At 37.3% G+C, this 10451-nt stretch overlaps 1 pseudogene; it reads left to right on the top strand.

Annotated features, from left to right (window-relative positions):
- The first annotated feature begins 248 nt into the window (after positions 1–248).
- Positions 249–1077, top strand: LOC131758526 (serine/arginine-rich splicing factor 7 pseudogene; annotated as a pseudogene).
- The last annotated feature ends 9374 nt before the right edge of the window (positions 1078–10451 follow it).

The following is a 10451-nucleotide window of genomic DNA, read 5'->3' as shown; positions in this document are numbered from 1 at the left end:
CAGCATTAACACACAACGTATGGTCTAAAGCAGCTGCTTATGATGTACCAGACAGCACTAAGCAATCAGAGTTTTAGTTCTCTTTATTCTGACAAGGCTTCCCAATATAAGCCATCAAAAGTAGTTTAAAACTTGGTAGTCTTGTGTGCCGCCGGGACCGTTGGTGAGTGTGGCTGCGTTGTAGGTTTTGTAGTAATCAATCTCTGGGTGCTGCAAGATGAAAGAGCCAAGCTTGCAGGCCAGTCATCATGTCGCGTTACATGCGGTACGGAGGGGAAACCAAGGTGTATGTTGGTAACCTGGGAACTGGTGCTGGCAAAGGAGAGTTAGAAGGGGATTTCAGTTATTATGGTCCCTTAAGAACTGTGTGGATTGCCAGAAATCCTCCGGGATTTGCCTTTGTGGAATTTGAAGATCCTAGAGACGCAGAAGATGCAGTGCGAGGCCTGGATGGGAAAGTGGTTTGTGGTTCCTGAGTGAGAGTTGAACTATCAACAGGCATGGCTCGGAGATCTCGTTTTGATAGACCACCTGCCCGACGTCCCTTTGATCCCAATGATAGATGTTATGAGTGTGGCGAAAAGGGACATTATGCTTATGATTGTTATCGCTATAGCCACCGAAGAAGAAGCAGATCAAGGTCTAGATCACATTCAAGATCCAGAGGTAGGAGATACTCTCGTTCTCGCAGCAGGAGGAGGGGAAGGAGGTCAAGATCAGCATCTCCTCGGCGATCAAGATCTGTGTTTCTTCGTAGATCAAGATCAGCATCACTCAGACGATCTAGGTCTAGTTCTATAAAAGGATCGAGGTATTTCCAATCCCGGTCCAGGTTGAGATCAAGATCCAGGTCTCTTTCACGACCAAGAAGCAGCTGATTGAAGTCCAGATCTCCATCTCCAAAAAGAAGTCGTTCCCCATCAGGAAGTCCGCAAAGAAGTGCAAGTCCTGAAAGAGTGGACTGAAGTTCTCAAGTTCACCTTTTAGGGAAAAGTTATTTTGTTTACATTATTATAAGGGATTTGTGGTGTCTGTAAAGTGTAACTTAGGGAAGGGTAATTTAACCATCTAATCAAAATGGATCTGGACTATTACTCTGTAATTTCACAGCGGTAAGATAATATAAATTTTTGTTGAATGTATTAACATCCTATGGTCTGAAAATGTGGGGTTTTTATTTGGCACATTTAAAATAAAATGTTTCTAATTAGATTTTTGATTTGTGTTCAGTATTAATGCTGCTCAATTTGGTAGGCTTCAGGAGTCAACCTTGATATTAACCATATTCATACAGACCTACATTCAAAGTTTAATGGTGTTATTTAAATCGTGAACATCACTGAATAGTATATATACACTTGGAAGATTCCTTTCTACGCTTAGAGTTTTGGGTAAGATGGTAAGAACTTGAGTGAGTCCGCCTTAGTAGCATGAATGCATCATGACAAGTCCCTAAATTAATCTGTTGGAGTTGGCGTTATTAGATGTTATCAGGCTACTGATCTCTTCTGTCAGGCTGTAGGGACCACTGACTTGCTATAAAGTGAGCACAACAGGAACTGAGCAAGAGTAGCTGGACTTAATGCTGGAGAAACGGAACTTTCTGAAGCCTATTTAAGTATAGTAACTAATTGAGGTTTTCAGCCTATTAGATAGGATGGTGTCACATTAGAGTTTCCATTCTAGGAAGTTATACTCAATGTTCTTTTGTTTCTTTGTTTTCAAACATTAACCGATTTTATGCCACAATTTTTGCATGTTTGAAGAATTGTCTGAATTTGGGACAAAACATCTTCAGATAAACCAGCTTTGCAAAATTTTCCAGCCCAGATATTCTCCTCTGTCTCTTCAAATGGATTGCCTTACTCTGAGCAGAGATCTGTTAATTCCCAAGTTAGATTTTTCAGTTCCCGAATACCAACATACTTTATCTTATTTTGCCAGGCTGGTGCAAAGTAATTAAAGATGTCAATCAGAAATGTTAAAAAGACTAACGTAGTTTTGTAAATCCAACCTATATTTAGCAATACCTCATGTAGTTATTTTTTGGTAGCATCTGGTAAACTTTAGAATGTTAGAGCCAGTAGATTCTTTATTTGGACTTTAAATATCTTAAGTATCGTAGGGCAGTAACAATTTTGAATTTTCTGGTCAAGCTTTTGGTGCAAAAAAAAATTTAATGCTGGTGGCACAGCTGTCTGCCCTTGTTTCTTATGCTTTTAAACAAAGTTATTGGATAACTTTACAATTTGGGAATACTGATCTGCCTCAAATTTATTTACTGGTCTGAAGGATCATTAGTATGTTGGAAGTTTGGATGTTCTGTTTTTGGAATTTTGACAACTGGCTGCGTTATATGTTTGGTATAAAGCTATGTGTGTAATCAGCAGGCTTATTTGTTGCACTTGGTCAGCTTTAATTGTTCTGTATTATATGAAGATAAGATTACTCAACAATAAATCTGCAGAGAATTTTAAAAAAAACAACCAAAAAACTTGGTAGTCTTGCCACGCTGTTTTTAATAGAACAGGTATGTACCTCAGCTGCTGTCTTTTCCTTTATTGAAAAACTGACAGAGCATTACAAAATGCATCTGCCTTAAATATTTGAGGCCAACTATAAAACATCAAGATAAGTAGTAATAAAAATGCATCCGTGATGATGTGCTGTGAAAAGAAATATGCATAAAACTGCCAAAAGGCCAGCAAAACAAAACAAAACAAAACCCCCAAAACTGGAAGAGCAGGAATGAAGTTAGAAAAATAATTTTGCTAAGAAGGTAAAAATATAGTGGAAAAAAGCCTGGATTTAGTGGTCAGGAGACCTGACTTCTACTCTTTCCATGGGAGCTAAAACCTGGGTAATGTAGGCAAATTGCTAAGTCTCTCCAGGCTTCCCTGCACAAATTTAGAAAATATGGAGTCAGACTGGATGATTTCCAAGCTTCCTTCCAAAACCAAAATCTGATGAGTTTTTAGTGATTTGTAGTTGTTAGAAAGAAGACAAAAAAGTTAAAATTCTTGCTTAACAATCTTCAGATGAAAATAAAATTTTCTTTTTTAACTTGTAGAAATTGTAATTGAAATACAAATGGCCACAACTCTCTATATATGTACTTTTTGCTGCTTATTTTTCTAGCACTTGGTTTGATATTTATTTCTCATGATCCATTTTTACAAATAAAGAACTCAATATCATCAAAATTGCTATTAGATATTTATCAAGTACTCACATGGCCATGAAGCAAATGTGTATGGAATTCTTAACAAATTCTTTCCTTAGACCTAATGGTCCTTAAAGGAGGCTCTGTAAATATTTACTGAGCTTCTGCTATGTGCAAGGAACTATTCTAGATTCTAACAATAAAGTGGTAAACAAGACAAGCAAGATATTTGATCTGATGTATTTTACATTCTAGAGGAGGATGATGAAGAATAGATTAGCAAATTAGTAAACAGATGAAGGAATAAGATCATCTCACATGATGGTAAGTTTTATGAAGAAAGTAAAATGAGCTAGATGTGTGTAAATGTTTTTTTGGGGTTTTTTTGCGTTACGCGGGCCTCTCACTGCTGTGGCCTCTCCCGTTGCGGAGCACAGGCTCAGGACGCGCAGGCTCAGCGGCCATGGCTCACGGGCCCAGCTGCTCTGCGGCATGTGGGATCCTCCCGGACCAGGGCACGAACCCGTGTCCCCCGCGTCGGCAGGCGGGCTTTCAACCACTGCACCCCCAGGGAAGCCCCTGCAAATGTGTTTCTATCAGTTCCTAATTTTCCTTTCCTATCATAGGGAGATTGCCTTCTTTACTATATGATTAACAGCTACCAGTTTAAAACAAATGTTCAACCTGGACAACCAGACAGCTATTCCCACACCAAACACAGAAACCAGCTTGGCCCAATGGATGTAACTTCTGTGTTGCTCCTCCTTGTCCTAGTATTTTCCATTTCTATTTAAATCTGGAATTTAAGATGTCAAAATGGATCTCTAGGGCAAAATTTGGAGATAAAATTTACCATTTTAATTAATATACTAGATGATGAAATATTTAACATATATGAGAGAGGCTGATTAATATTAATTTAATGTGGCTTTTTTTTCTTTCCTGTAAAGATTTGTACTGAGATGTGGTGAGTTTTGAGATAATCCTATATCCCTTACTTTTTATTATTTGGAATTTCTTTATTAAATAGTTTTTTTGGAGATGTATTACCTGAAAATATAATTTGATTAGTGGGGAGGGAGGATCAGTGGATGAGTGCCAGGCTAGATGTGGTCTCCTCAAGGCCACTGACAAGTCCTTGTGTTTCTCTGTGACAGCTGCTGAAACAAAGAGCATCCTAGGCTGTTTGCAGTTCCCTATTTCATTGTGTGGATAAGAATGAGCTTTTCCAGGCCACAAGACCCTGGTAACTCAGCCTATTCTATGTAGGAACTCCCTACCTGCCCTTGGGGTGGATTGGGCTCACCCCGTGGATCTGCACTATTTACCGCTTACTTAGTTGCAGGTGCAACTTGCACCTCTGGGCTAGGTTCTCTACCTTTAGCCTCAAGGGGAATTAGCACCTTCTACAAAGGCATAGAGAAAAGTTAATTATTAGTGGTCAGAACCTGTAGTTGAATCCCAGTGGTTCTAATATTGTTCTAATTGTTCCAAACAGTTCTAATACTACTATTACCAAAAATAAAAATCATGATAATAAGAGCTAATATTAATTGTGTTTTAGGCAGTGCAAAATGCTTTATGTGTTATTTCAGTTAATATTTGTAACAACCCATGAAAATAAGTATCATTGTCCCTTGGTATCTGCAGGGGAATTGGTTCCAGGACCCCCATAGATACCCAAATTCAGTGGCTCAAGTCTCTTATATAAAATGGCACAGTGGAGTCAGCATTTGGTATCCATGGATGTGGAACCCCTGGATACAGGAGGGCCAACTGTATTATTATTAGCACAGAGAAATTAAATAATTTGTTCAAGTTGAGAGTGGTCATTTTTTTAACTTAAATTCTCTTGTTCTTAGCCACTTTGTGTGACAATGTTACTTAGCTTTCCTTAGAGTCCTAGATTTAGTTTCCTCATGTAAAATAGGAATAATGTTTCCTCCTCCTCACATATATGAATGTTATATATATAATATGTATATATATATTCATAGAGACATATCTATCTCTGTCTCTTGTCTCTGTCTCTTTACCTCTTTTTCTCTATCTCTATCTCTAACTCTATCTCTACCTCATCATTTAGCACAAAGCCTGACCAGTGATACATTGTTAATAAACAGTAGCTCAGCTTTTCTTTTTTTATTATTTTAAAAATTAATTTCTTAAAAAAATTTTTTTGTTGGAGTATAGTTGATTTACAATGTTGTGTTAATTTCTGCTGTACAACGAAGTGAATCAGTTATACATATACATATATCCACCCTGTTTTGGATTCTTTTCCCATATAGGCCATTACAGAGTATTGAGTAGAGTTCCCTGTGCTATACAGTAGGTTCTTGTTAGTTATCTATTTTATATATAATAGTGTGTGTTTGTGTGTGTGTGTGTGTGTGTGTGTGTGTGTGTGTATGTCAATCCCAATCTCCCAATTTATCCCACCCCCCCCTTATCCCCTGGTAACCATAAGTTTGTTTTCTACATCCATTATTCTAATTCTGTTTTGTAAATAAGTTCATTTGTATGCTTTTTAAAAATTCCACATATAAGTGATATCATATGATATTTCTCTTTCAGTGTCTGACTTACTTCACTCAGTATGACAATTTCTAGGTCCATCCATGTTGCTGCAGATGGCATTATTTTGTTCTTTTTTATGACTGAGTAATATTCCATTGTATATATGTACCACATCTTCTTTATCCATTCCTCTTTTGATGGACATTTATGTTGCTTCCATGTCTTGGCTATTGTACATAGTGCTGCAATGAACATTGGGGTGCATGTATTTTTTTGAATTATGGTTTTCTCTGGCTATATGTGCAGGAGTGGGATTGCTGGATCATATGGTAGTTCTATTTTTAGTTTTTTAAAGAACCTTCATATTGTTCTCCATAGTGGTTGTATCAATTTACATTCCCACCAACAGTGTAGGAGGGTTCCCTTTTCTCCACACCCTCTCCAGCATTTATTGTGTGTAGATTTTTTGATGATGGTATTATTCTGACCAGTGTGAGGTGATACCTCATAGTAGTTTTGATTTGCATTTCTCTTATAATTAGTGATCTTGACAATCTTTTCATGTGCTTTTTGGCCATCTGTATGTCTTCTTTGGAGAAATGTCTATTTAGATCTTCCACTCATTTTTTTTGTTTGTTTTTTTGTTTGTTTTTTTTGCGGTACGCAGGCCTCTCACTGCTGTGGCCTCTCCCATCGTAGAGCACAGGCTCCGGACGTGCAGGCCCAGCGGCCATGGTTCACGGGCCCAGCCATTCCTCGGCATGTGGGATCTTCCCGGACTGGGGCACGAACCCATGTCCCCTGCATCGGCAGGCGGTCTCTCAACCACCGCACCACCAGGGAAGCCCTCCACCCATTTTTTGATTGTGTTATTTGTTTTTTTTGATATTGAGCCACATGAGCTGTTTGTATATTTTGGAGATTAATCCCTTATTGGTTGCTTTACTGGCAAGTATTTTCTCCCATTCTGAGTGTTGTCTTTACATTTTGTTTATGGTTTCCTTTGTTGTGCAAAAGCATTTATGTTTAATTAGGTCTCATTTGTTTATTTTTGTTTTTATTTTCATTACTCTAGGAGGTGGATCAAAAAAGATCTTTCTGTGATTTATGTCCAAGAATGTTCTGCCTATGTTTTCCTCTAAGAGTTTTATTGTGTCTGACCTTACATTTAGGTCTTTAATTCATTCTGAGTTTATTTTTATGTATGGTGTTAGGGAGTGTTCTAATTTCATTTGTTTACATGTAGCTGTCCAGTTTTCCCAGCCACTTATGGAAGAGGCTGTCTTTTCTCCATTGTATATTGCCTCCTTTGTTATAGATTAGGTGACCATAGGTGCGTGAGTTTATCTTTGGACTTTCTATCCTGTTCCATTGATCTATATTTCTGTTTTTGTGCCAATACCATATTGTTTTGATTACTGTAGCTTTGTAGTATAGTCTGAAGTCAGGGAGACTGGTTCGTCCAGCTCCACTTTTCTTTCTCAAGATTGCTTTGGCTATTCAGGGTCTTTTGTGTTTCTATACAAATTGTAAAATTTTTTGTCCTAATTCTGTGAAAAATGCCATTGGTAATTTGATAGGGATTGTACTGAATCTGTAGATTGCTTTGTGTAGTATAGTCATTTTCACAGTATTGATTCTTCTAGCTCATCTTTTCTTTGCTTGTGCAAGGTGCCTACTCTAATGTTGAACTGAACTCAGAGAGGAGAGCAAGAAGTTGGTACGCATACATCAGTGACAGATACATTTGGCTCAGTTAGGTCTGACAAATTTAATGAATTTACTGAAGACAAAGTCAAGTCTGATGTTTTCTGATTCCTCACACAATGGCTAGACTAATGTCATTACTAGCCATTTATGAATTCCTACACATTTATAATTTTTTATTCATACTGATAATGCAAAACTATTGTTATCACTTCCTTTTTATAGATAAAGACAGAGGGGCTAAAGAGACAAAATGATTTGTTCTAAATCATACAGAAAGTGCCAGTAAGGGTATGTGTGTGTAACTACAAAGCTCATGATATGTTTTGTAAATCAGATTACCTCTGTGGCAGACATATCCTAGGGTAGCCCCCATGGTTCCCTACCCCCTGATGTTCATGTTCCTTGAGTGTAAGTGGGACCCATGATTTGCTACTAGTCAGTAGAATATGGCAAACATTAAGGGATTCTGCAGATGTAATAAAAGTCCTAAATCAGTTGGTTTTGCATTAATTAAAAGAGAGATTATCTTGGGTGGGACTGACTTAATCATACAAAAATGCTTAAAATAAGGACTGGGCTCTTCCTGAGGTGAAAGATTCTCCTTATGGACCTGATGAAGTAAGCAGCCATATTAGAGAAACCTACATGGAAGGAACTGTGGACAGCCACTAAGTGCAGCCACTAACCAACTGTTGGAAAAAAGCTGAGACCCTCAGTAATACAGCTGCAAGGAAATGAATTCTGTCAACAACTTGCATTAGCTTGCAAGTGGATTCTTCCCCAGTCAAGGTTCCAGATGACAGCACAGCCTGGCTGAAATGTTGATTGCAGCCATGTGAATTGCTGAGTAGAGGATCCATCTAAGCTTTGCCCAGACTCCTGGTACATAGAAAGTGTGATATAATAAAATGTGTGTTAGTTTAAGTTACAAAGGTTGCAGTAATTTGTTATGCAACAATAGAAAACTATAGCAATATCAAAAGTATTCATTCAACTAATATTTGTGGAGTATTTTCTATGTGCAAAGTACTGTGCTAAGGCCATATTAAATGTAAATAAAGCTATTTTCTAGAATCCCTGTCCTCAAGAAAATTACAGCTGCAACAGTAGAATCACATTGGCATCCTGGTACCATTTGACTTCTAGGAAATTTTATTAGCCTTTATTTGCAATCCTCCATTAATCAGAACATGACAGCCAGGTAGTAGTATTTATTTCTTGAATTTTGACAAGGATTGGGCTAAGAAAAATACTTTTAAATACAGGGATATTGATTTGGACCTGGGTTCTTTTCTAAGCTCATATGAAAACATGATATCCAAAGATAGACAAATTAAATAGATATTTTTATGATAACTTCAGGTTTGGTTACATTTGAAGGTTATAGATCTCTTGAATTCCTTTTTTTGTTTTATTTATTTATTTATTTATTGCGGTACGCAGGCCTCTCACTGTTGTGGCCTCTCCCGTTGCGGAGCACAGGCTCCAGATGCGCAGGCTCGATGGCTATGGCTCACGGGCCCAGCCGCTCCGCGGCATGTGGGATCTTCCTGGACCAGGGCACGAACCCGTGTCCCCTGATTCGGCAGGCAGACTCTCAACCACTGAGCCACCAGGGAAGCCCTTGAATTCTGCATGGACATGTATACACTACCAAATGTAAAATAGATAGCTAGTGGGAAGCAGCCGCATAGCACAGGGAGATCAGCTCTGTGCTTTGTGACCACCTAGAGGGGTGGGATAGGGAGGGTGGGAGAGAAGGAGATGCAAGAGGGAAGAGATATGGGAACATATGTATATGTATAACTGATTCACTTTATTGTAAAGCAGAAACTAACATACCATTGTAAAGCAGTTGTACTCCAATAAAGATGTTAAAAAAAATATCAATATTTATGACTGTAGTAAGTCCTATTGTCCCCTGATTTTGAACAACATAGTTCCTAAATTAAGGGAATAAAAACAGATGATATAAATTCAATACTAATTTACATGAAGTTATATTAGAAAGAACGTTCTTTGGATTCCAATCATGGAAATCTTGGGGAAAAAAAAGATTTTCAAATTCAATTCAAAGCATACAGTGTTAAAAAAATGTGTTCTTATTGCGATCTAAATTTGTGTTTCTTAACTGCCATATGATTTTCAACATCAACATTCATTCAAATTTGTTTGCATACTGTAAAAGTCAATTAAGCTGAATAGGTCATTCTTATGTTGTAGGGCATATCAATTTAAACTCCAGAGGAAATCTTCTAATTCCCATATAGGAGTGCTTTTAGTTCTTGGGCTTTCAAGCAAGAAGTATAGAAAATATTTCCTTATACTGTGTTAACCTCAAAATAAATAGCTTTTGTAGGAGGTATCCCATGTTTTGGTCTTTTCTGAAATCCAGGTACTATCCAGTTAATATTAAACATCAGTATGCTCAAATTACTTACAAATTAAGCATGCTAACATCAAATATAGAAAAAATGCAAAGTAGCATGATAAATTATCAGTAAGAGGTGAATATTCTGAAGTGAAATTATACAGTAGCAGGTACACTAAATACAGGATCTCAGAGTAAGAATAAGTCAGACAGAGATTAATTATATAGTAAACAGAAGAATGGATTTAGGTTTTGTCCTCCTTTAAATCTAGTTTTTCTCTTAACTCTTACCTTCTGTATTCTTAAAAAACAAACAAAAACCAAATTTCATGGAATATCTCACGTTAGTGAAAAATATCCTTCTTTAATCTGAATTTCTCAGAGAAAATTCTTTCCCACCACTTCTTTACCTGATTTGCATTGAAAATTCATAGTAAAAGAAGAAAAACAAAAACTTTTACTCTTAGAGAACCAAAAAAGCTGGTAGAAAGCTTTGAAATATCAATACAAAAATTTTTTTTCTATCTAAAGCTCTCTTTCACACACACACCTACACACAGAGACCCTAGTCATCAATACTACTGATTTTCTTTTTTTTCTGAGTCTGTCACTCCTACCAGAAGTAGCTGCTAGGCTTGATTTCCTCCATTAATGAGATCTGTTCAAGAGTGTAATTTTCCCAGTAAC

The sequence above is a fragment of the Kogia breviceps genome, chromosome 6 (assembly GCF_026419965.1).
Source record: "Kogia breviceps isolate mKogBre1 chromosome 6, mKogBre1 haplotype 1, whole genome shotgun sequence".
Lineage (NCBI taxonomy): Eukaryota > Metazoa > Chordata > Mammalia > Artiodactyla > Physeteridae > Kogia > Kogia breviceps.
The sequence above is the reverse complement of the archived record's forward strand: the minus strand, read 5'-3'. Positions and strand labels throughout refer to the sequence as shown.